The following is a 24,159-nucleotide window of genomic DNA, read 5'->3' as shown; positions in this document are numbered from 1 at the left end:
AAGAGTTCCTCTTTTCTCCCCAGAGCTCTCACTTCAGCACTCTACTTTTGGAACTGAACCAAGTTGATAGCAATATGGGAGAAAAAAAATCCTTGACCCCTATCTAACATTATACTAAGAAATAAAATCCAGATGAAGTCATCATCATGGTTTTCTTTCAGGAGTATAATTTCTGATAGAGGTCATAAGAGGCACTCCTGGGAAGCTAGGCACATTTTATATCTTGATTTCTATCAAAATTAATCAGGTGTATTTGCTTTGTAAATGTGCATCAAAGTCACTCTTAAGATTCACTCACTCTTCAATATATATGGTGTATTTTAACAAATTTTTAAAGTCTGGATATTGGGTATAATACACCACACTTCCCTTTATACACACTTTAGCCTTTATAGATGGGTTGGGTAGTGGGCTTATCTGTCCTCTACAGCCTCTGGGGAGAAAATCACTCTTACCTAATTGATTTCTCCAAACTCAACATCTAGTCATATCACCCCTCATTTGTAGCATTTCCATTGCTTACAAGAGAAAATGGAGAACTTCTCAGCAAGAAATATAAAAACATTCATTTTCTAGTGCCATCTTAGGTCCCAGATGTATTATATCTGCCCCCTTCAGCATCACATTCCCCCACCTGCAGTCCACTCCTCTCTACTGCATGGGCCAGTCATGTGGAACTGCTCCAAGGGAGGGGTATGTCTGCATCTTTGCTGTCCCCCATATATAATAAAAACCCCTCACCTCACCTCAGCCTGTCAGGCTCCTACAAGGCCTTTGAAGACCCAGTTCATATGTCCCTTTGTCTCCCAAAGCTTTTTTGATGTATTAAAGAAGAGCAGAGCCTTCATTTTATACTACCACTTTGCCTTATAGTAGCAAAGTGGTATTTTATTAGTTTTATATGTAACATACATAAGCAACAAATTTAACCCTTTTAAGAAATAAAACTATTTCCATTAGGTTAGTCTTCTCTACAGAGAAGGCAATGGCAACCCTCTCCAGTACTCTTGCCTGGAAAATCCCATGGGCAAAGGAGCCTGGTGGACTGCAGTCCATGGGGTCATGAAGAGTCAGACACGACTGAACGACTTCACTTTCACTTTTCACTTTCATGCATTGGAGAAGGAAATGGCAACCCACTCCAGTGTTCTTGCCTGGAGAATCCCAGGGACTGTGGAGCCTGGTGGGCTGCCATCTAGGGGGTCGCACAGAATCGGACACGACTGAAGCGACTTAGCAGCAGCAGTCTTCTCTGACCACCTCCCCTGATCCACATTCCATCCTCTCCCATGTGCTCAGAGGCAACCTCTGCTCTGAGTTTGGTGTGAATCTCTGGGGACTTTTCCTCCAAGACTGTATGTTTCAGAGATCTATCTGTGTTGATATATTTAGACCCTTCCTGTTAACTGCTGCATAAAATCCTATGGTATGCATACACCACCACATTTTATTTAGCATTAATCATATTGATGGACATTCAGTTTGTTTCCAATTTTTTCTAGCCCAACAATGCTACAATAATCATTTTATTTCTGCATCTTTGCACACATATGTGAGCATTTCCCTAGAGAGCTGCTGGAAACTGGAATTGCTAAGTCATAGGATATGCAGCAGCTTTTAAAATAATTCTATCAGCTAACTAGATTGGGAGCTGTTATTTTTGTTTTTGTAACCTTGAGCTTAGCACAAGGCCTGTCACGCATGTACCCTAGGACCTGGCAATCCTACTCACTGTAGTCGTGACGAGCGGATGAATCAACAAATGAATAGATGAATAAATCAATGAATGTCTTTCAAGGAAATGGATTTGGCTCAGCAAGTATTGACATGAGAGTTCCTGCCAAAAATGTGAAAACTAATGAGGATCAATTGCAGGGGAAAAAGTAAAAACTCTGAAATGAAGCCATCCTGAAGTGGGTGTTAAATGCATATTAAGAAGATTTTAAGGAGATGAAGTAATGAGACTATAGTTTTTAGGGGGCAAGACCTTGCCATGGTATCTAATGAGTAATGACAACAAAACTTGGCCTTGGCAATGACAAAGCCTAAAGCAACATGCTGTGGACAGTGGGGCAGGTACTTAACGTCCCTGTTTCTATGCTGGTACCTGGAACTCCAGCCCTGTTCTTTGTGGCTCTGATGGCTGGTCATGAGTTCCAAGAACAAATGAACATGAGTAGATGTTTTCTCAAATGTTCTCTGATTTTTTTCACCCTTCCCACTTGCTCTGTAAACATTTAAAAATAGATTACCTAAGAGGATGCTGATGGAAGTAGCCTATTCCTGGTGTAGGTGCTGCCTCCAGTGGGAGAGACAGCACACAGGGAGACGGTACAACATGTTCTGTGATCACAGCCAGGTATACATTGGATTTTGTCAAATAAGAGAGGGTAACAGATAGGCTCAGGTGCCCCTGGCCTGGGAGTTTCAGAGTCTCAGGTGCAAAATCAAGTCCTTGTTCATTACGCTAGCACTACTGACATTTTGACCAGATAATTCTTTGGTGGTGCAAGAAGCGGGGGGAGGCTGTTGGGCTGTCCTTTGCATTGTAGGATGTTTAGCAGTATCCCTGGCCTCTGCTCAGCAGATGCCAGTAACATGCCCCCAGTTATGACAACTGAAAATGTCTCCAGACGATGCCAGATGTCTCCTGAAATCAAAATTATTTCCATTCAAGAAGAACTGCCTTAACTCCACTTTCCTGATTCCTTCAAAATCCTTTTAAGATTCATTTACAACACTGACATTATTTTAATATTGACCTAGCACATCTCAGCTTACAAGATCAGTTTTACAATAATTTTCCTAGCATATGCTGTATGGCAGAGGATTTCCCCATGTACTACCACCAACAGTAACTGACAATGTTTGGGAGATAAATATGCACCCTGCTTTGTACTAACTGCTATTCTTTTATATCATTTAATCCATAAAATGCTCCACTGAGTAAGTACTGTTTCTCAAGCATAATCCTCATTTTATGCTTGAAATGCTGAGGCACAGAGGTTAAGCAGCTTGACCCAGGCTACAAAGTGCTTGTAAGTGGCAGGGTCGGGATGTGAACACTGGCAACCCAATCATCAGAGGAAATTTAAACAAAGGGATCATCTTTCCACTTATTCAGAAAAAGTTATTGAACACATGCTTGGAGTCAGACATTTTGCAAGGTGCTTGGTTGCAAAGTTGAATACAATTTGGCTTTTTGTTTCACTGCCCAGTGGGAGAGAGATAAAAATAAGTCACATTCATACCAGATGATTAATGTTTAAGGTAGGTACAAATTAAGAATGCTGGGACATAAAATGATTAACTCTAAGATTTGATCTTAAGCATTAACTTTTGAGAATTTAAGTTCTTTTAATTTCATGTGATGAATTTCAGGGCTAGAATGTGGGGCTTGGCTTCCCTATCAAAGGCTCTAACTATAATATTAAACCAGATCTTCCTGCTTTTCACTACCAATCCCCACAATCAACTCCATCTCTGCCCAATTATATTCTTTCCTATGATTAAGAGGCTGCTTGGATATGCTCTAACAACTACAGGTTATCACCACTGCAGAGTCCCCTCCAGTAAGGAGAAAAACTAGAGCTGTAGGAAATCTGTAGTTGTTAGGTTTGCAGCAAGAGACATGACAGTCAATGAAAAGTCTGCCGTTACCATCCCAGGGCCCAAGGGGCGAATGAAAGGGACAGTGCTGCTGGAGCCTGGGGAGAGCTGGGAACTCTAGAAGAAGGGCCAGCAGGTCAGAGTGACTGCTGGGGGAAACAGCCCGTGCTGCAGCAAGACCCTGGGTAAGATGGGGAATCAGACACCCTGACCTCCCTCTCTTCCCTCCCTCTGATCTTCCCCTGGCCCTTCCTATTTGACAAACCCAACCAACAGCTGGAAAATGAAAGAGGTTCAGTGACACCCTGTGTTAGGTGTTGTCAACTACAAATTGGCACTTACCAAGAACATTGCCAATGACTGAACAACAAAGTCATTTGCCATCTGCCTCTGCAGAGATTGAACCCCATGCTGCTAATAGCTGTTGGTCCTCAGCAATCCCTGAGGGAGTTCAGGGTGGAGTGAGGAACTCTTTGCTCCAGGGAATCTGGTGGGACAGGTCTTTGGATAGTTGGATGTTTTTAGGAACAGATTTTATGATCTCAACCCTTGCATCTCCTCATATCTAGAGAAGCACTAAGTCCCTTCATGGTGGCATCAGATCCTCATAACTAACAAAAACCCTTTTGCAAAGTGAGTGCTTCATGGTATTGAACTCCCCCTTCACCAAAACCTTATATATTAACTTCCCCCACTGCTGCTTTGGAGCAGTCTCTCAGAGCTATCTGAAATGCTGCCTCCCGGGCTGCAGTCCTCATTTTGCCCCAAATAAAATTTGACTCACAACTCTCAAGTTGTGCATCTCTTTTTTAGTCGACATAGGTCTGCCTCCAGCACTCAGAATAGGGCAGCAAAAGACAGAGAACCAGTAGGATTCTGTGAAAACAAGGGTGATTAGCAGAAATGGGCACATATGGGGTGTGGCAGGCTGGGCATTGCTATTGGAGGAAAGGTCACCTGAGACATCTCCAGGTTGGGTCAAGGGTGAAGCATAGTTGAAGGTGGGAGTCCAAGGGGGTCGCTGAAGTGGAAGGCCTGAAGATTGAAGAGAGCAAGGACACTGCAAGTAAGAGGAGGTCAGGGAAAGGGAGTTTTCCTGAAGGCTAACGACAATTAGGATCTACTTTTAGTGCTCAGGAACTCATTTCCTGGAAATCCTTTGAGACTTGCCACTGAGCTGCTCCACAATGGTGACTGATAATCTGGTCCCATTTGGGATTCAAAGTCAATGACTTTTCAAGTGGCCTGGAATGAAGCAGCTTAGATTAGTACCAAGCCACAGCCAGCTGCTACTGATGCTGCTTTTTAAAAAATAATCCCTCAATCCTTGACATGACTTGAGAAAGTCAAACTTATTGGACTGGTTCTCTCTAGGTGTGTTTTACTGTAGCATCTCTATTTTGTGCCTTAACCACTGTCCCTCTCTGAAGGTTAGTATTTGGAAACTCAGAATCCAAGAGTTGACTGCTGTTTTGTTTTCTGCTTTCTGTTCCCTAAGGGAGCAATATGTGTAGGAATGTCTAGATGGTTAAATGGAGGAGGATCAAGAAGTAGAAGAAAATACTGTGAATGAAAAACAGATCAGTTACTATTTATCAAGCTATGTTTTAATCACAGGGTGTTATTAGAAGGGCTACAAAGAACCTTGCTGGAAAAGCATCTGGTCCCAAGCCATTATCCAGACTTTATCCAGTTCTTCCCCAACCTGCAGCCAAATCCCACTTCTCCCTTTGCTTAAAGTATCTGCTCTGCCCAGGATCTCCCTCCCGTCTCTCCTGTTAATCTCTCACTTATCCTTCAAGGCCCAGGCCCCATTACATAAAGCCTTCTTCAATCCCTGCTGTCTATATATTGTGCCTGTCTATGATCCCACTTTGTCCTTTGGCCTCATGTGATGGTTATTTGTATGCCTGTCTTCTCACTGTCTTCTCTTGCCCACAGGGTATAAGCTCCCTGCGGCTATGTCCTCTCCTGTGGATGATCTCATCTCTGATGAGACTTTGACTTTCATGAGAGTGACCATTTGAGTTCTGTGGTATCAAGCAACAGAAACAGGTTCTGGTTAGATTAAGTGAAAGGCAGGATTTAGTGGAATAATACATTTAATCAAAGAATTAGCAGAACAGATGAGCCACTATGTCTCTCGAAGGGGCAGTTCCAGGCCCCATGATGGCAGAAAAGTTCAGAGGACCTACTCTCCAATGCCCTGCTGGGAGCATGGCTCCACCCCTTCTGATCCATGCTGAGTGCCTTTCAGTTCCCAGCTTTTTGTTCCTGGGAAGAACTTTACTAGGTCATTTTCGGCCAGGTATCCCACTGGATCATTCATCATGAGGCCAGAAAATGTTAGGACCACCTCTGTGTATCCAGAGATACAGTCATGGTGTGGTGGGGGGTCGGGGGGATGGTGGTAGATTTCAAAATTTTGGCAGCTATTCTGCAATGTGTTTCTTGCAAAATAGTCAATTAAGGGTGAGTTGAAGAGAATTGCAACAAATGCAGAATCAGATAATTAAGACCCAGTTTTGAAGTCATCCTAGTCTCAGGAGCTCTAACCTATGGAAGCTGGTGTACATGGGGTCTTGCCTTCAGACAGCCATCCATTTAAAAACATACTGTTACTGAAGTGCAGGTGAGACAATCCTACAAACATTAGCATACTTACATACTGCTTATTTTTTTTATCTCATTCATTCATGACTTTTACACATGAAATTATTTTGTACATGAGTATACACTGAGAACAGATTTTCAGTTGGATCCTCTGATTTCTAATTCCATGACTTAGAATTATTTGCTTAATGACTCTGAGCCTTAGTTTTCTCAACTGCAAAATATGAATAAGGTAATGCTTTTTTGGGGGGCTAATTGAGAGGATATCAGTATAAAGTTCTATGCCTGTACTTTATTCTTAAAGTCATAATTTTATAACTTCACATACACATATATTGTGCACTGATTGAAAAAACTACATAATGAATAAAGCCTACTGTGAATTCAGTTGTATGTTTAAAAGAATTTGTATTTGAAAAGTAATAGTATGCATAAGTTCCATGAGTGTGTGCTCAGTTGTGGCCAGTTCTTATGTATTGAGGTGCTCCTATGTTGGGTGCATAGATATTTACAATTGTTATGTCTTCCTCTTGGATTGATCCCTTGATCATTACATAGTGTCCTTCCTTATCTCTTGTAATATTCTTTATTTTAAGATCTATTTTGTCTGATATGAGGATTGCTACTCCAGCTTTTTTTGCTTACCATTTGCATGAAATATATTTTTCCATCCTCTTGCTTTCAGTCTATATGTGTCTTTAGATCTGAAGTGGGTTTCTTGTAGACAGTATATATATGGGTCTTGTCTGTGCCTTGTCTGAATGTATCACATTCAGCCAGTCTGTGCCTTTGGTTGGAGCATTTAATCCATTTGCATTTAAAGTAGTTATTGCTATATATATTCCTGTTGCCATTTTCTTAATTGTTTGGGGTTGATTTTGTAGATCTTTTTTCTTCTCTTGTATTTTTTGACTATATCAGTTCAGTTCAGTTCAGTCGCTCAGTCATGCCCAACTCCCTGCAACCCCGTGGACTGCAGCACACCAGGCCTCCCTGTCCATTACCAACTCCCAGAGTTCACCCAAACTCATGTTCATTGAGTCGGTGATGCCATCCAACCATCTCATCCTCTGTTGTCCCCTTCTCCTCCTGCCCTCAATCTTTCCCAGCATCAAGGTATTTTCAAATGAGTCAGCTCTTCACATCAGGTGGCCAAAGTATTGGAGTTTCAGCTTCAACATTAGTCCTTCTAATGAACACCCAGGACTAATATAAGTCCCTTTAATATTTGTTCTAAAGCTGGCTAGGTGGTGCTGAATTCTCTTAACTTTTGCTTGTCTGAAAAGCTTTTTATTTCTCCATTAATTTTGAATGAGATCCTTGCCAGGTACAGTAATCTTGGTTGTAGATTTTTCGCTTTCAGTACTTTAAATATATCCTGCCTTTCTCTTCTGGCCTGCAGAATTTCTGCTGAAAGATTAGCTGTTAAGTGTATGGGGTTTCCCTTGTATGTTACTTGTTGCTTCTCCCTTGCTGCTTTTAATATTCTTTCTTTGTGGTTAGTCTTTGTTTGATTAGTATGTATCTTGGTATGTTTCTCCTTGGGTTTATCCTGTATGGGACTCTTTGTGCCTCTTGGACTTGATTGACTATTTCCTTTTCCATGTTGGGGAAATTTTCAACTATAATCTCTACAAACATTTTCTTACACCCTTTGTTTTTCTCTTCTTCTTCTAGGACCCCTATAATTCAAATGTTGGTGTATTTGATATAGTCCCAGAAGTCTCTGAGACTGTCCTCAGTTCTTTTCATTCTTTTTACTTTATTCTGTTCTTCAGAAGTTATTTCCACCATTTTATCTTCCAGCTCACTGATTTGTTCTTCTGCTTCAGATATTCTGTTGTTGATTCCTTCTACAGTATTTTTAATTTCAGTAATTGTGTTGTTTGTCTCTGTATGTTTATTCTTGAATTCTTCTAGGTCTTTGTTAATTGATTCTTGCATTTTCCCCATTTTGTTTTCTAGGTTTTTGATCATCTTTATTATCATTATTCTGAATTCTTTTTCATGGAGTTTGCCTATTTACTCTTCATTTATTTGGACTTCTGTGTTTCTTATTTGTTCCTTCATTTGTGTAGTATTTCATTGCCTTCTCATTATTTTTTTTTTAACTTGTTGTGTTTGAGGTCTCCTTTTCCCAGGCTTCAAGGAAAGTTGAATTCTTTTCTTGAAGAAGGTTGAATTCTTTCTTCCTTTTGGTTTCTGCCCTCCTAAGGTTGGTTCAGTGGTTTGTGTAAACTTCCTATAGGGTGAAATTTGTGCTGAGTTTTTTCATTTGTTTGTTTGTTTGTTTTTCCTCTGATGGGCAAGGCTGAGTGAGGTGGTAATCCTGTCTGCTGATGATTGGGTTTCTTGTTTAGATGAGACTTCCCTTGTGGTTCAGATGGTAAAGCGGCTGCCTGTAGTGCTGGAGACCTGGGTTCGATCCCTGGGTCAGAAAAATTCCCTGGAGAAGGAAATGGCAACCCAGTCCAGTAATCTTGCCTGGAAAATCCCATGGATGGAAGAGCTTGGTAGTCTACAATCCATGGGGTTTCAAAGAGTCGGACATGACTGAGCAACTTCGCTTTCACTTTAGATGAGGCATCCTGAACAGGGTGCTACTGGTGGTTGGGTGATGCTGGGTCTTGTATTCAGGTGGTTTCATTTATGTGAGTTCTCACTATTTGATAGTCCTTAGGGTTAGTTCTCTGGTAGTCTAGGGTCTTGGAGTCAGTGCTCCCACTCCAAAGGCTCAGGGCTTGATCTCTTGATCACCTGCACAGATCTTTTCTATTTGAGTTCAAGCTGACATAGAAGTCATCATATCCTTTTTCTGATGATTCTCCGCTGGAGCTGCCAGGCTCCCTCCACCTAGAGTGAGTCTAGGAGCCCAGGACTGCCTGAGCACAAGGAAAAGCCGCCTTCCAGAAAGTCATGGCTGATTCTTTGCGACCCCATGACTGTAGCCTCCAGGCTCCTCAGTCCATGGGATTTTCCCAGCAAGAATAGTAGAGTGGTTTGCTGTTTCCTCCTCCAGGGTATCTTCCTAACCCAGGGACTGAACCCACATCTCCTGCATCTTCTACATGGACAGATGGATTCTTTACCACTGGGAAGCCCCACATATAAGTACCAGGTGTTATATCTGGGGTCCTTGTGAGGTCTCAGATGTTATTAAGTTATCTGAGACCTCTGGGGCTTTGGGAGCTGCAGGCTAAGGATAGCTGCCTTGCGTGTATTGTTCTTCCTACCTTTTGGCTGGGGCACACATATTAGGAATTTCTCTTAAAATGAGGGTCAACCTTCCCACCACCTCAGGGAATTTGGGAGGCAGAAGCTTCTGCCCTCATTCCCATCCTAAATTCCTTGAGGGTAGGTAGAGTCTCGCAACTGGGCCCCGCACTCTTGCTCTCATTGTCTCTGAGCCCCTCATCCACAAGCCAGGGTGTGTACCCCACAGGGTAAGTTTTCTGAGGCTGGGTCTCCATGACCCCCAGGAGTGGCCTGCAGCTCTAGGGTTGATCTGCCTGCCTTTGCTTTCAGCCTCAAATCCAAACTGCATTCTCCATCCCAATTTTACCAGTGAGAAAACTCATTTAGTTCCCAACTGGCTCCTGCATCCAGGTCTGAAGCAGATGCTGTCAGTAGTATATCCATATCTTGTTGGCATGTCTGCCTATTGGAGGCTGCTACTGTGGGCACTTGTGACTCTCTGTCCACGGACTGTCAGTCTGTACAGAAGGAGTTATTAGGTTGGTGTAAAAGTAATTGCAGTTTTTGCATTGTTGAAATTTGCTTTTTGATATTGGAATACATTCTAAATAAATGTGGTTAGTTTACACATCATTTTAAATGCATTTCTCTCTTTATATTTTTTGCTAATGAGTTATTGCTGTTTATTTTATATTTATTTTAGACTATGGAAATGATATTAGACAAAAAGTAAATTTGAATGATTTTCTTATTTGAGTTTCAAAATGGGTTGTAAAGCAGTGGAGACCACATGCAGCATCAACAGTGCACTTGGTCCAGGAACTGTTATTGACCATACAGTTCAGTTATGGTTCAAGAAGTTTTGCAAAAGACATGAGAGCTTTGAAGATGAGGAGCATAGTGACTGGCCATCAGAAGTTGACAACAATAATTGAAAGCCATCATTGAGGCTGATCCTCTTAAAACTACAGGAGAAGCTGCCAAAGAACTCAACATCAACCACTCTATGGTCTTTCTGCATTTGAAGGAAATTGATAAGTGGGTGCCTTATGAACCGACCAGAAATTTAAAAAATCATCTTTTTGAAGTGTTGGTCTTCTCTTATTCTATGAATCAACAACAAACCATTTCTTGATTGGATTGTGACGTGCAACAAAAAGTGGATTGCATACAACAATCAGCGACAACCACCTCAGTGACTAGACAGAGAAGAAGCTCTAAAGCACTTCTCAAAGCCAACCTTGCACCAAAAAAAGGTCATGGTCACTGTTTGGTGGTCTGCTGCCCATCTGAGCCACTATACCTTTCTGAATTTCAGCAAAACCATTACCTCTGAGGAGTATGCTCAGCAAACCAATGAGATGCACTGAAAACCAACACCTTCAGCCAGCTTTAGTCAACATAAAGCGCCCAACTCTTCTCCACAACAATGCCTGACCACACTTCACACAACCAGTGCTTCAAAAGATGAACAAATTGGGTTTTATCTCTCTTTACAAAGTTTTATCTCATCCGCCGTATTCACCTGACCTCTTGCCAACCAGTCAACAACAACTGTCGCCAACCTCTCACCAACCATTTGACCTCTTGCCAACCAGTCACCAACTCTCACCACTTCTTCAAGCATCTCTGCAACTTTTTTTCAGGGAAAATACTTCCACAATCAGCAGAATGCAGAAAATGCTTTCTAAGAGTTTGTAGAATCCCAAAGCATGGATTTTTATGCTATAAAAATAGGCACTTACTTCTCATTGGCAAAAATGTGTTGATTGTTATGATTTCTATTTTGATGAATAAAGATATGCTTGAGCCTAGTTAAAATGATTTAAAATTCACAGTCCAAAACCATATTTGAATTTGCACCAACCTAATAATATCCAGGAAACAGCATCAAGCACATTGGAGAGGAATTGGTGTCTAAATTCCTCAACTTCTCGCCATCTGGTGGGGAGAAAGTTCCTGCCTCCCAGAGATGCCCCATGGATTGAGCTCCAGTTGCCCTCAGTGTAATAGACTTAGCCACATACTTTGCTTCCTTCCCTCCCTGTCTTCCTTTCCCATGCCCATTTGCATTTCCTAGGATCACCTCCCAAGAAAAGTACTTAGAGTCAAATCCTTCTCAGTACTGGCTTCTGTGTGTGCCTGCTAAGTCTCTTCAGTAGTATCTGACTCTTTGTGATCCTATGGACTACAACCTGCCAGGCTCCTCTGTCCAAGGGATTTTCCAGGCAAAATCTAGAATGGGTTGCCATGCCCTTCTCCAGGGGATCTTCTCAACCCAGGGATCAAACCAGCATCTCTTATGTCTCCTGCATTGGCAGGCGGGTTCTTTACCACTAGTGCCACCTGGGAAGCTGACTGGCTTCTGAAAGAGTCCAAATCAAGACAAAAGTTGTGATTAATTGGCTCCCTCAAAATTGTGGTATTATTTTTTTCTAAACAATTATGTATACAAAAATGTTCTCCAAATTTAACCATTAACAGGGATAGAGCAAAGCTGGTGAAAGGAAATTAACATTAAAGAAAAACAACCTGTAGGCATTAGCGATTTACAACAGGTAGTAGAAATGAAGGATAAAATCAGGCACTTTCAGAGTTGGAAAGAACCTTGTCTACGATCTAATCTAACTTACTCATTTTACAGAAATGGCGATGGAGGTCAGAGGTCCCACAGACTCACCCAGTGGAACTAGGTCTCCTTTGGAGCCTCCCAGCTCTGTGACCACCTGTTGCCCCAGACCTCAGGCCATCCACTGATGTCAGCATGGCCTGCCTGGGGTCAATGATCATTTACCTGTGCATCATCTTTTGCTCTGCCAGCTGGAGATCAGGGCATGGTGCCAGGAGCCAAGGCTATTTGTCAGGTTGTATCAGTGAGGGTCAACTTGTTCTACTGTTATGAGGGACCTGAAACTTTAGGAGTTGGACCAGGATTTGGAAGGTTGATGGTTCAGTTCAGTTCAGTTGCTCAGTCATGTCTGACTCTTTGCGACCCCATGGATTGCAGCACGCCAGGCTTCCCAAGCTTGGTGGTAAGCCCACAGTAATCCTATCCAACGGCCATATCATCTCCAGCTCCAGCACTCCTCCCACATCCCAAAGAGCCTTCTATTCTTCTTTTGGTTCACCGGCTACCTCCCCCACCTACAGCTGTGACTACCCAGGCCCTAACCTCTATCCCAGCTCCCTCCCTTCCTCACCTCAATTAAAAGCTTTCAGGAGAAGCTTGTGTTTCAGTGCCTGTACCAGAAGTCACTTTAAATAAGCTTATCTTTCTATCCCCTGAAGCTTTGATAGGCTATTTAACAGCAGTAATTTGTCATTGACTGTGGGCAGTTTTGTATACATTCATCCAGTCTGGGGTTTGAGCTTTTTGTCCTTTTGTGGCTTGATCAAAACTTGAGGATTTTCCTCCCAGCTCACCTTCCTCCTTTCTCACAAATAGTGCCTAGAAGAAAATATTAATACATATTCTTAAATGATACTGTCACCTGTCACTCAGAGGAAGGAAAAATGAGCCAGAAAGCACTCACTGCTTGTTCTGGGTAACAACTGGGACTTTTGATAGTTAGTATTTTGTTGGCCCTATAGGAAGGTTAATCATTTAATTTGATTTATTGAGTAGTTTTGTGTTTCACTTATATGCTGAGAAGAGAGAAATGACAGAAGAGATTTGAGACTTGAGTAGAACTGCCTCTTAAAGCAGCTTCTTAGCCTCAACACTATTCACACTTTGTGAAGGATAATTCTTTGTTGTTGAGGGCTGTCCTGTGCCTTCTAGGGCAATCAGCAGCTTCTCTGGTCTCTCAATCCCAGTAACAACCCCTACCCAGTTGTGACAATCAAAAATGTCTCCAGACATTGCCAAAAGTCCTCCAGGGGGCAATATAACCACTGGCTGAAAACCACTGCCTGTAGGGGCACCTAATATGGACGGTTGCTTTTGAACTATGGTGTTGGAGAAGACTCTTGAGAGTCCCTTGGACTGCAAGGAGATCCAACCAGTACATCCTAAAGGAGACCAGTCCTGTGTGTTCATTGGAAGGATTGATGCTGAAGCTGAAACTCCAGTACTTTGGCCACCTCATGCGAAGAGTTGACTCGTTGGAAAAGACCCTGAGGCTGGGAGGGATTGGGGGCAGGAGGAGAAGGGGGTGACAGAGGATGAGATGGCTGGATGGCATCACCAACTCGATGGGCATGAGTTTGAGTAAACTCCTGGAGTTGGTAATGGACAGGGAGGCCTGGTGTGCTGCGATTCATGGGGTCACAAAGAGTCGGACACAACTGAGCGACTGAACTGAACTGAACTGAACTTAATATGGACTGTTCAATAAAGGACAAAAATGGTATGGACCTAACAGAAGCGGAAGATATTAAGAAGAGGTGGCAAGAATACACAGAAGAATGGTACAAAAAAGATCTTCATGACCCAGATAATCACGATGGTGTGATCACTCACCTAGAGCCAGACATCCTTGAATGTGAAGTCAAGTGGGTCTTAGAAAGCATCACTACAAACAAAGCTAGTGGAGGTGATGGAATTCCAGTTGAGCTATTTCAAATCCTGAAAGATGATGATGTGAAAGTGCTGCACTCAATATGCCAGCAAATATGGAAAACTCAGCTGTGGCCACAGGAATGGAAAAGGTCAGTTTTCATTCCAATCCCAAAGAAAGGCAATCCCAAAGAATGTTCAAACTACCGCACAATTGTACTCATCTCACACGCTAGTAAAGTAATGCTCAAAATTCTCCAAGCCAGGCTTCAGCAATACATGAACCGTGAACTTCCAGATGTTCAAGCTGGTTTTAGAAAAGGCAGAGGAACCAGAGATCAAATTGCCAACATCCGCTGGATCATCGAAAGAGCAAGAAAGTTCCAGAAAAACATCTATTTCTGCTTTATTGACTATGCCAAAGCCTTTGACTGTGTGGATCACAATAAACTGTGGAATATTCCAAGAGATGGGAGTACCAGATCACCTGACCCACCTCTTGAGAAACCTGTATGCAGGTCAGGAAGCAACAGTTAGAACTGGATGTGGACCAACAGACTGGTTCCAAATAGGAAAAGGAGTACATCAAGGCTGTATATTGTCACCCTGCTTATTTAACTTATATGCAGAGTACCTCATGAGAAACACTGGGCTGGAAGAATCACAAGCTGGAATCAAGATTGCTGGGAGAAATATCAATAACCTCAGATATGCAGATGACACTACCCTTATGGCAGAGAGTGAAGAGGAACTAAAAAGCCTCTTGATGAAAGTGAAAGAGGAGAGTGAAAAAGTTGGCTTAGAGCTCAACATTCAGAAAACTAAGATCATGGCATCTGGTCCCATCACCTCATGGGAAATAGATGGGGAAACAGTGGAAGCAGTGTCCTACTTTATTTCTGGGGGCTCCAAAATCACTGCAGATGGTGATTGCAGCCATGAAATTAAAAGACGCTTATTCCTTGGAAGGAAAGTTATGACCAACCTAGACAGCATATTAGAGAGCAGAGACATTACTTTGTCAACAAAGGTCTGTCTAGTCAAGGCTATGGTTTTTCCAGTGGTCATGTATGGATGTGAGAGTTGGACTGTGAAGAAAGCTGAGCGCCGAAAAATTGATGCTTTTGAACTGTGGTGTTGGAGAAGACTCTTGAGAGTCCCCTGCACTATAAGGAGATCCAACCAGTCCATCCTAAAGGAGATTAGTCCTGGGTGTTCATTGGAAAGACTGATGCTGAAGCTGAAACTCCAATACTTTGTCCACCTCATGCGAAGAGTTGACTCATTGGAAAAGACCCTGATGCTGGGAGGGATTGGGGGCAGGACGAGAAGGGGATGACAGAGGATGAGATGACTGGATGTCATCACCGACTTGATGCACATGAGTTTGAGTAAACTCCGGGAGCTGGTGATGGACAGGGAGGCCTGGCGTGCTGCGATTCATGGGGTTGCAAAGAGTCAGACATGACTGAGCGACTGAACTGAACTGAACTGAATGGACTGAATGAACTGAATGAACTGAATATGGACTGTTCTGATGCTCCACCACCAAATAGCCTTCTGTTCAATTTCAGCTTTTCCAGTAGGACTAACCCTTAATTAAGAAATTGCCGTTGGTTGATTATCAGACGTGGTTCTTTAGCTGCACCTGTAAACCCCTATATTTGATATAATGTGATATAGCTTATAAATTTGTCTGTGGTTAGCGCCTCTTAGGTGAGTCCCTCTTCCAGAGACTAATACATCTCAAGGCCAATTTTTTTAAGTTTCCAAATCTATAAAACTGATAATTAAAACTTGCACCAAGGAAGTTAGGCTGAAAGCCCTCAAACAGCAGCACGAATAACTTGATCTTACATTCTGAATAGGAAGAGTGGGCTTGGAGAAAGAGACAAGGAGTGATGAACAGATATCTAAGTTGAAGATCACATACTCTCTATCCTGACTTGACATGACATGTATTTCTATAAACTAATTAGCTTGAATGAGATTGCTAAATAGGAGAATGGTGGCACTATGACATGGAGGCTGTGTTAGTTCATGTGTGTTTTTTCCCTAGAGTAGGGGAGCCAGAGAGGAGAGGAACAAGGTTTAAAATCATCAATAGGACGAAAGAGTGCTTTGCTTGGCTGTGGGACTAGAAGATCCCTTTTAGCTGTGTAACATTGCATTCGAACAGAAATGCCCATTGTCACAGGAAAATAAACCATGGATATATGTAAAAGGTATATCTATATCTATATGCCTACACAAATTAGCTAGCTTACAAATAGGTAATGAAGTACAGGGGAGCCTGGCCTGCTGCAGCCAGCGGGGTCACAAAGAGTTGCATATGACTTAGTGATTGAACAATAACAACAAATAATATTAAAGGATATTTTTGTTTAGTTAAAACCAGTGACATCCCTTGTAAAACTTTTTCTGAGCTTATAATCAGGTGAATATTCTCCCCATTTTACCTTAAATTCTATATTTTTCAAGCTATTTTTCCCTCTGAATTTGAACAGGTCCCACAAACCATTGTCCTAAACACTGATATGTTTTAAACATTGATAGATCAACTGCTGCGACCAGGTCTTGTAACTTACAAGCTGATTGACAGTGATCTGGTGGGCCCAGTGTGATGGAGCCCGATGGAGTTGTAGGACCATGTTCTGGGATGTCCCCCGTGATGGAGCCAGATGGAATTAGTAGGACAGTGTTCTGGTTGTGTCCTGTATGATGGAACCAGATGGAGTTAGTAAGACCCTGCTTCATGAGGCACAGCCTGAAAGACACATGGGTGACCTTATTTGGTAATTAGAACAGTCAGGTACTCAAGGGAGAGGAGAGCTGCCCATGATAATTTCCAGTTCTGGGGGACCTCCTCTGTCCCAGATTCAATGCTTCTGCAAGTTAGAGGTCATATCCCCATTTTATAGGAAATGTAGACTTGAAAGGAGTAACTTTCTCATGGAATACACACTCCAGTTTCCAAGTTCTTAATATTATATGCTATCAAGGGATAGTGGAAGCTATGTATGGGTTTATGCAATTGATGTGAGTAGGGATAAAGACAAAAAAAAAAAACACCTAATGAGGGAATGTCAAGGCTGACAAATAGGCCCAATGATGTCACCACACGAAGGTCCTGGTAAGCATGAGTACTAGTGATTATAGACTTTTCTACTTTCTCTGTCATTTAGGATATAAGTGAAATTTAGGCGGTCCCTGGCTCTCAGAAAATCATGCCTGGATGACCAGAAAAAGATGAACCATGCTCCTATCTGAGCAGTTTGTACAGGAAGCAGAGACTCATCATTGAGGAAATCAGGGCTTCTCTGGGGAAGGTAAGTTCATGTCTCTTCCCATCACATATATATTAATATTATGATGTAAACAGCTCCTGGTATCACACTCATGTCAGTTTTGCTAAGCATCATATTTTCAAATTTTATGGTCCAGATGGTGACAATCTATGGCCAGGATGCCGCTGGGAGTTGACTGCAGGCAGAAAAGTTCCAGACAAGTCAGAAAAAGAGATTGTCATTCATGTCAATATTTAAATAAATTCTTCCTGGTGCCTGAAACACTGCCTGAAGAGTGAACCCTTGATTAGCTTACATTCTGTTAACCAGAATTCTCTACAAACTCACTCTGCACATCTGTTCCTCACATATAGTTATGATGCTGTGGGATTTCAAGAGAGAGTTAAAAATCACCCAAAAATGTTTAAATAAGGTTGACAAACATTATAGGGCTTAACTCACTTTTTTGGGGTTCAGATTCTTAAAAATTGGTATTCTAGGAAGTAAAGCACATACAGTGATTTTCATAAACAACTCCATGGCAAAAAGGACCTCTCCAGTTGATAAGCTTGTTTTAATTTCCTTACTCTAATGTTCAGAAACTAGTTCTAAAGTTTTCCTCTTATAACTACAACCATGACAGTTCAAATTATAGAGTTGTAATAGTGAAAGAAAAATACAGTGATTCCTAGAAGGAAAAGTAGGGTATTCTTTGTTGTTCATCTTCACTAAGAAAGGGATAAAAACAAAACACAATTGAGAAATTGGAAGTATGCACCCTGAATCATTGTGACAAAATGTGGAATATAAGGGTCTGATGTTTAAGTTGGTGCCTCACAAATTGAATTCCAAATGAATTAATAAAGAGAAACATTACCATGACTACAAAGATAGCTTAGAAACCAGAATGATGCCTTCTTATCAAATGCAAATACTAAGCATTAAAACACATAAGGTTAGAAAGAAAATGATGAAGTGTCACTGTATCATTGACAAAGAAGAGTAAAGAGCAACAGTCTGCTGCCTCAGTGTTTGGAAGCACAATCCTGGTTCATTCCTTTACTTCTTTTTATCTATAAACACTGAAAAACAAGAGTATGCAATAAGATCAGCAGAAATGGCCGCAGGAAGTAGGGTTGGGTAGGAAAACCTGGACTGTAATTGACGAATTGCTGGAGGCTTGTATACAAGTCTGAGTGTTGAAAACTCCTGGTGGACCCAATCATATGGGGCTCTCCACAGTATTGTGAGATTTACCTCCTGAAGATTGACCAGATTCCCACAACAAACATGGAAGAAAAATTGTCTCATGTTTCTGGCAGAGGGAGGGAAAAAGAAACCTTTGAGAAAGACCCTAGAGCATTTTATTCTTCTAAACAAGCCTGCCCTCAGCAGAAACTAGTTAACCAGAGCCTAACGTGCTGGGGAATTATCAGAGCCTACTGACCTGGGGGAAAGGAAATATCCAACTCAAGCCTGCTCTAGCCGTCCCATTACATTTAAGGGGAGAAAAAAATTGAAAAGCACTTGTGAAGTTCACAGTCTCACTTAGAAACCGAGATCTAATCACAGGACCAAAGAATGCTTCCTTTCCCCCATATCTAACCACCACATCACTAAAGGCCTATTTATAGCAGCTCGTTTTGTGTGGTACATCATGTCTGGCTATCAAGAAAAAATTACAGGGCAAAAAACACAATTTGAAGAGACAGAGCAATCATTAGAACCAGACATGGCAAGGATATTGGAATTATCAGACCAAAGATTTAAAACATGGTATGATTAACATGCTTAGGGCTCTAATGGACAATGTGGATAGCATACATGAACAGATGGGCAATGTAAGCAGAGAGAAGAAATCCTAAGAAGGGACCAAAAGAAATGCTAGAGATCAATTATACTGTGATAGAAATGAAGAATGCCTTTAATGGGCTTGTTAGTAGACTGGACACAGCTAAGGAACGATGCTCTGCACTAGAGAATGTAACAATTCAGGCTCCAGCCAAAAGATTGCTCTGGTAAGGCCCCTGGCTTTCTTAAGAACAGTTGACAATATATTCCTCTCTTAACAGGAGAGTTTGGAGGAATAATTAGTAATAAACTGTGCAAAAGATAACCACTAATCTTGAAAAAAATTTTCATGGTAACCATTAACTTTAAGCATGTAGTTCTGGCAAAGTAGTGCTTTTTGGTGTGTCAGTAGTACTGGCACTTTTTCACCAGAAAAGTGCCACACTTTTATCTTGGTTAAGTAATAAAGGTTATATGTGCTCAGATAATGTGCAATAGAAGCATTTTCTTTGACAAAAGACTCCTGGAAAAAAATTATATTTAAAAAGACTAGTTTATTCTGAGTAAACATATTCCACCATGTGTCTCCCACTGAATGCAGCTGTAAAACCTGGAAAGAATGCAATGAGGAACTGTTGGAGGGCTCTGAAAAGCAGTACTATTTAGAGGAAATTTACACCATTAAATGCTTACCTTGGAAAAGAAAAAAAGTTCTTTAATCAATAAACCTTCTTCTTAAGAAACTAGAAAACAAGAGCAAAATAAAACCTAAGCAAGTAAAAGAAAGGAAATAATAAAGAGCAGAAATCAATGAAATTGAAAACAGGTAAACCAGTGAAACAAAAGGTTGTTTTATGAAAGAACAATTAAATTGATAAGCCTCAAATAAGACTGATAAGAAAGAAAGAAAGAACTTACCATTATCATAAATGAATAAAGGGAAATCATTACAAGTCCCACAGACTTTAGAAAGACAATAGGCAATACTATCAACAACTGTACAAATATAAACTTAACAGCTCAGATTAAATGGAACAATTCCTCAGCCATGATAAAATAGATAACTTTATAGTACTATATCTGTTTTAGAAATGAATTTGTGGTTAAAGGCCTTCTGAAAATGAAATCTTCAGGCTGAGATTGGTTTCATGGGTGAATTCTATCAAAAATTTAAATAGCATTAGTTCTAAATACTTTCTTCCAGAAAACAAAAGAGGAGGGAATATTTTCCAGCTCATTTTATGAGGCCAACATTTCCATGATACTAAAACCAGACAAAGACAATACAAGAAAGCTATAGACCAAAGTCCCTCATGAATCCTCCTCAACACAATCCTCCTCAACAAAATACTTCAGTAATATCCATCAGTGAAATCAAATCCAGCAACGTGAAAGAAAGAACAATATGCCATGGCAAGTGCAATTTGTCCTTAGAATGCAAGAGCAATTCAGTATTCAAAAATCAATCAAAGTAGTCCATCAAATTAACAGTCTAAAGAAGAAAAAACACATGATCATATTCATTTGTGCAGAAAAAAATATTATAGAAATGTGTATCCAAAAAAGTAAAATTTAAAAAAAATCTCTGAGATATAATTTAGGCCATCAGCATTCTTTCAAGTGAAATAATATGTAATCATCTCAGCTAGAATCTATTGCTAAAGATGGAGATTCCACAGTCACTCTTGATGACAGTCCTAGGACCAAGCAGCCCTGGCCTCCCTTTCCACCATCCCTTTCCCACCTCTCTTAGATTTCCTTCCCACCCTCTGTCTCTGTGTGTGTTCACCTTTAAACTTGCTCCTAGAAAATATTCTTATGTCAACCTCTGGATATGAGACAGAGAATTACTTTGTCCCAAGCTCTTTGCGTTTTAAGTCTTCATTCTAAATATGGAATAAAAGTTTCTTTCTCCTTTTGAGGGATTTGCAACACCTAGCAGAAAGGAGTTGTTTTAGGGACATCCTTCCAATACCTCTGAAACCACTTATTTAGGCAGCTATTTGCCCATGGATAATATTGGCCCCACTGGTGGCTGTTTGGAACTCCTCAGCTTTGGCTTCAAACTAAGGCTCTTTTACCTCATATCACAATTGACAGTCAGTGGAGGTCAGGGCTCTGTGCCTCCTTACTCAAATTCAGCAGGAGAAAATGTTAACCTGTTCCTCAATAGTTGAATGTAATTTACCATTTTCCAGAGACCTTAGAACAGATGGTTATCTCTAAACCAGTAACAATTGCCAAGGGAAGTAATGGGCTGAATGGCTTGGATTAATCAGGAGAGGGAAACTATCCCTATAGTGTCTTTATTAGTAAAGATGATTTTCGTACCTCCTAGACCCAGGCCCTAATCCTGGCTCTCTCCTAGCTAGTTTAAAGCTGATGATTTTTTGTTTAAAAGATGTTATCTATAAATTGAAGTTATCTATAAACAATTTGGTAGCTGGGAGGTACTCAGTAAATGATAAGGTTATAACTATCCCAGGAACAGCTCAGTCAGATTAGAAAGCATTCTAGTGATAGAAACAAACATGAAGGGGAAGCAATGCTGTGACATGCATGGTGGAATTTGTATGGGGAATATAATTCATTATTCTCTAAAGTAAAACTTGAGCAAAAATATTTGTAGCCCATTCATCCCTGGATTTTTTTTTAGCAACCCCTAGTGTACAAAACAGATTAGAGAAATTGCTTCTCTGTCCACTCATATGTATAGAAATACATTAGTAGGGGCATCCTGAAAGTATCAGTCAGTCAGTTCAGTCTCTCAGTTGTGTCTGACTCTTTGTGACCCTATCCTGAAAGTATAATGAGTCACAGAAATCTGCATAAACAAGGAGACTCGAATTTCATTTCTTCAGTCTGAAGGGGAAAATAAAAACTTTCTACAGCAGAGGTTCCCAACCTTGGCTTCCTTCAATTAGAATCATCTGTGGACCTTTTAAAAGCCCTGAACACTAGGCCATATCCCAAACTAATGATATCAGAAGTCAGAATGGGAGACAGTGGGTTACAATGTACTGCCAGGATTGAAGGCTCATGCTCTTCAGGTATATGGTGCTTTTTGATGATGGAGTGAATCCTTACAGGAATGGACCACATTATTAAAGAACTACCATTGAAGTCACTGAGGTGTTGTATTGTCTCAACTGCTAAAGACCCTTAAAACCATACCCTACTGGAACCTCAGAGAAAATATAGCCACAAATGGTTTTTAGGTGCTCTCAAGAGAGCTGAATGAATATATTTTTGGTTCCAGTGAAGAAGTTAAATTTTTTGCCCCAGTAAGAGTTCCATCACTTTTTCTATGACTTGTCTATTTGCCACCAGTGAGTGAATTTTACATTCGCAGAATTGAAGGCAGTGGAGCCTGGTCGGCTGCCGTCTATGGGGTCACACAGAGTTGGACACGACTGATGTGACTTAGCACCAAGGAGCATCCTGAGAGATAGAAAGATTATGCACAATAAAACAGAAAGCTCTATGATTCAAATAAACATTTGTAAAACAAAGAAACTGTCACTGTAGCAACCTCAAGAAAAGAGTGTGGAAAGTAACTGTCATCAACATTTAATTTAAATGAAGAGCCTCACTGTCTCACTCATTGTCTTGCAGGAAGAAATATATATCTTAAATATGCCAAGATAATTCAGACCTGCCTTTGTAACTGTGAATTTAAATAACAATGGCATTAGCTTGTCATCTCTAATTTTCTCACTTTCACCTCTTTCTGGAAGCCCATTTTAATATTTGTCAAATTCATGTCTTTTTAAGTAATTACTGTTGTTACAACTTAATCAATGGGTCTTTAAACAGTTTTGCTGAATTATGGGATTAGTTTAATTGTACTAGAATTATCTGCTGTAATTCTACACATAAACTAAGGGTGAAATAGAAAACTTAATTTTTTCTACTAAATTCTCACAACATTCTAATAGATAGTTATTACAGCAAAAATTGCATTTCTAGAGCTTTTCCCAAGCCATTACAAAATGTTTTTTATAAGGAGAAGAAGGATATTATCAGTTTACCTTGAGAAAGTACTATGTGTTGCAAGAACTAAAAGAAGCAGAAAAGAATCCTCAATGGATGCTAAGTGGATATTTATATAGTCTCAAAGTTGTTGTTGTTCAGTCACCTAGTTGTCTGACTATTTGTAACCACATAAACTGTAGCACACCAGGCTTCCCTGTTCTTCACTATGTGCTAGAGTTTTCTCAAACTCATGTCCACTGAGTTGGCGATGCCATCCAACTATCATTCATCCTCTGTCATCCCCTTCTCCTCCTGCCTTCAGTCTTTCCCAGCATCAGGGTCTTCTCCAGTGAGCTGGCTCTTTGCATCAGGTGGCCAAAGTATTGGAGCTTCAACTTCAGCATCACTCCTTTCAATAAATATTCAGAGTTGATCTCCTTTAGGATTGACTGGTTTGATCTCCTTGCTGTCCAAGATACTCTCAAGAGTCTTCTCCAGTACAATTTGAAAGCATCAGTCCTTCAGCGCTCAGCCTTCTTTATGATCCAATTCTCACATCCATATATAACTACTGGACACATAGCTTTGACTATGCAGACCTTTGTCTGTAAAATGATGTCTCTGCTTTTTAATATGCTATCTAGGTTTGTCATAGTTTTTCTTCCAGAGAGCAAATGTCTTTTAATTTCATGGCAGCAGTCATTACCTGCAGTGATTTTGGAGCCCAAGAAAATAAAGTTTGTCACTGTTTCCATTTTTTCCCCCATCTATTTGGATGGGACTCAATGCCATGATCATTGTTTTTTGAATGTTGAGTTTTAAGTCAGCTTTTTCACTCTCCTTTTTCACCTTCATCAAGAGGCTCTTTAGTTCCTCTTCACTTTCTGTCATTAGAAAGCTGTCATCTGCATATCTGAGGAGGTTGATCTTTCTCCTGGAAATCTTGATTCCAGTTTATGCTTCAACCAGCCCAGTATTTCACATGATGTACTCTGCATATAAGTTAAATAAGCAGGGTGATAATACACAGCCTTGACGTACTCCTTTCTCAATTTTGAACTAGCCCATTGTTCCATTCTAATTGTTGCTTCTTGACCTGCATACAGGTTTCTCAGGAGGCAGGTAAGGTAGCCTGGAAGAAAATTCCCTTCTCTTTAAGAATTTTCCACATTTGTTGTGATCCACATACTC

The sequence above is a fragment of the Cervus elaphus genome, chromosome 18, assembly GCF_910594005.1.
Source record: "Cervus elaphus chromosome 18, mCerEla1.1, whole genome shotgun sequence".
Taxonomy (NCBI): domain Eukaryota; kingdom Metazoa; phylum Chordata; class Mammalia; order Artiodactyla; family Cervidae; genus Cervus; species Cervus elaphus.
The sequence above is the reverse complement of the archived record's forward strand: the minus strand, read 5'-3'. Positions refer to the sequence as shown.